Below are 3,594 nucleotides of genomic sequence, written 5' to 3' on the forward strand. Positions count from 1 at the left end.
CCTTCTCTCTCTCTCTCTCTCTCTCTCTCTCTCTCTCTCTCTTTCTTTCTCTCTTTCTTTCTTTTTTTCCAACTGTTTCTTCCTTCTCTCAATCTCCATGATCTTTTTTTTACTCTTAAGAAAGATAAATCGATGAAATTTTTTAATAACAAAAGTTGAGAAAATAAAAGTATGTAAAGTCGGTTCTACACACGCACACACACACTTTCACACACACACACATACAATACATACATTATACACACACACGCAAACACATATGGGTTTGAATATATATAGCATGTATATTTTATAAATTGTGTGTATGTCTTTTGTAAAAACATTTGTATACGTATGTTATGTTAATTTTGTCATGGATTATAAATTTACTTAAAAATCGTGTTAAAATGAACAATTTGTGAACGGTGGCCTGCGACACAAGAATTTTCTTTTCTTTTAACTTTAGTCTACTAATCATTACCTAATTATTATTAATTTGGATTGATTGAATAAAATTTGATTTGATTTGATTTGATTTTTGTATAAAAAAAGCAAACAAACAAATGAATGAATGAATGAAAAAATGAATGAATTGATGAATGCAAAATGATAATAAAACATTGCAAATAACAATTTTATTAATAAAAATCACAGACATGACATAATGAAATAAGTCCATAAAGAAAATGACCAATGGAACGACGACTGATTGATCGGGAAAGCGTTTAGAGTGAAAGAAAGAGAAAAACACACGCGTGAATGAATGAGAAAGAGATGTTGATAAATTAATGGCCGAGATGATTTATCGAATTGCAGACTTCATGTGTCAAAACACACATGCTAACATGCCCACAGAGAGAGGGAGAGAGAGAGAGAGAAAGAGAAGGAGAAAAAAAGGAAAAAGCGAAAGTCCATATAAATATAGTTACATAAAATAGAAATTATATAAAAATTTGTATAAGTCTAAAAGAATTTGTGTACATGCGTATATGCGGTGTGTATGTATGTATGTATGACTAAAGAAAATATGTTTGCTCGTCAAACCAAGCGACAAAATTTATGTTCTATAAAATTGAGATAAATTATAAAATCTAGCATAATTTATAATGAAGATATGTCGATAAAGTATGATATTAAGAGGACAGACTGTCAGGCATACATACATACATACATACATACGTACGTACGTACATACATACATACATACATACATACGTACGTACATACATACATACATACATACATACATACATACATACATACATACATACATACATACATTCATACATACTCATAAAAATGTATTATATCATAGGATAACGTCCTTTATAAGATTTCCATTTTTTTCATATTTTCTTATTCAATAGTTTGCCAAAATTTTTCATCTTTTTCAAGTTTTTCAGACTGTGTGTCTCAGTCAGTGAGTGCGTGTATGTGCGTTTGTTTGTATGTGTGTTTATGTATGTTGTATGCTTAAATGTTTTTTTTTGTTTGTATAGAGTTGTATTGTATTTAAAATTTACGAAGCGTCTCCGATGATTTGAATACGTGAATGTGTTTTGCATTTAGGTATGTGTGTGTGTGTGTGTTTGTGTGTGTGTATGTGTGTGTGTGTGTGTGTGTGTAGTGTACGTATGTCTATGTAAGGGTATGTGTGTATGTATGTATGTGTACGTATGTGTGTATGCCAAGTTGTGTGTATGTATGTATATGTGTATGTATGTATATATATATATATACATGTGTGTGTGTGTGTGTGTATGTATATGTAATGTGCATCTGTGTGTTTTTATCTGTATATAGACTTGAATTAACAGCTATAACAACATTATTAATATTACTGCTACCACTACCATTAGCAATAATAATAATAGTAATAATAATAACAATAATAATAGTAATAATAAAAAAAACAATAATATAGGTGATAATAACAACAATAATAAATTTTTGAAAAAAAAGAAAAAGCGGAGAAATGAAGAAGTAATGCTAGGCCGAATCGCATGACAGAACTAACAAAGCGGCAAATTTAATTCTAGAAAAACAAAGCACAAAAACAACAACAACAAGATACAACAACAACGAGATACAACAACAACAAGATACAACAACAACGAGATACAACAACAACAAGATATAACAACAACAATAAGATACAACAACAACGAGATACAACAACAACGAGATACAAAAATAACAAAATACAACAACAACAACGAGATACAAAAATAACAAAATACAACAACAAGATACAACAATAACAAAATACAACAACAACAATAATAACAACAACAATATACAACAACAAAAAAAGTATGGTAACAAAATAAATCAACAAACACTCAATCAAAAACAAAATAGAAAAAACGAAACTAATAAAAACCAGATTCAGACGGAAAAGTTTTTAATTCCGAAAAAAAACCAATGAATGCACGCAGATCGTCCCTTGCATTAGTGTACGTGTTCAAATAATATAGCATTGAGTTAAAATTTAAAGTTTAAAAAAACCTATAAAACACGAAACTACAAACAATACAATACAACTCAACACAACAGAATACAATACAATTCAATACAATATAATACAATACAATGCTATACAACCCAATAAAATGCAATTCAAAACAATACAACACATATATTTTTAAAAACAACTACAACACAATCAATACAAATATCTACTAGCACCGATCATTAAATACATTGTTCATAAAAAAAGCTCAATACACACATTTTCTTACGAGCATATACCTCGCAGCAGAGGTTAGCATGGGATCGGGAATCGAGCGAATCCAATGGTTCCCATGAGGGAATAGGGAATTGCTGTTCGGGAATCGTAAAAGACTGGAAGGAATGGGAGGGACAAAGCGGGATTGAGTTAAGGAAACTGGGAATGGAAATTTTCTGGAACGTTGTCATGAGTGGGAATTTGGGAGGAAATTTGGAATGAGAAAAACGCTCACCACTGCATTACATACATATACAAAAGAAGGAAAAAACGGAGAGAGAGAAAGAAAGGGAGAAAGAGAGAGGGAGAGAGAAAAATGCTCATCTACACAAAAATATATATACCAACGCAAATACATACCCACTGGCGTATGGCCTATAAAAATAAAATTACATACAAATGTACATAAAACATACAAAAAAAAGAACATACATACATATGCATACATACTTAGACGCATACAAACAAACATGCATACAAATGAGAAATAGAGTGTATGGTTGGCTACTAACGTATTTTTAATCACGAAACAAAAAAAAATACAAAGTCATCTTAAAACAAACATTAAAGCAATTAAAGAAATACATAAAATAAAGAACACACATACATTCTAACATACGAACCTATATATACATATATACAGATAAACATACATGCCTGCTTACAAACATTCAATTCCTTAAAAAGCACACAAAAAAAAGAAACACATTTTTTTTTAAATTATACAAACGAACGTACAAACGAAGAAAAAAGATGTGCGTGTGTGTGTGAACGTGTACGTGTGTATGTGTGTGTGTGTTTGTGTTAGGAGTAATTTTCCGGTTTGTTGAGATTGGAGAAGCAGATAAATGTTAATGTTCCTCCAAGAGGAAGGAATCAAAAACATC

This window comes from Helobdella robusta, assembly GCF_000326865.2.
Source record: "Helobdella robusta unplaced genomic scaffold HELROscaffold_156, whole genome shotgun sequence".
Lineage (NCBI taxonomy): Eukaryota > Metazoa > Annelida > Clitellata > Rhynchobdellida > Glossiphoniidae > Helobdella > Helobdella robusta.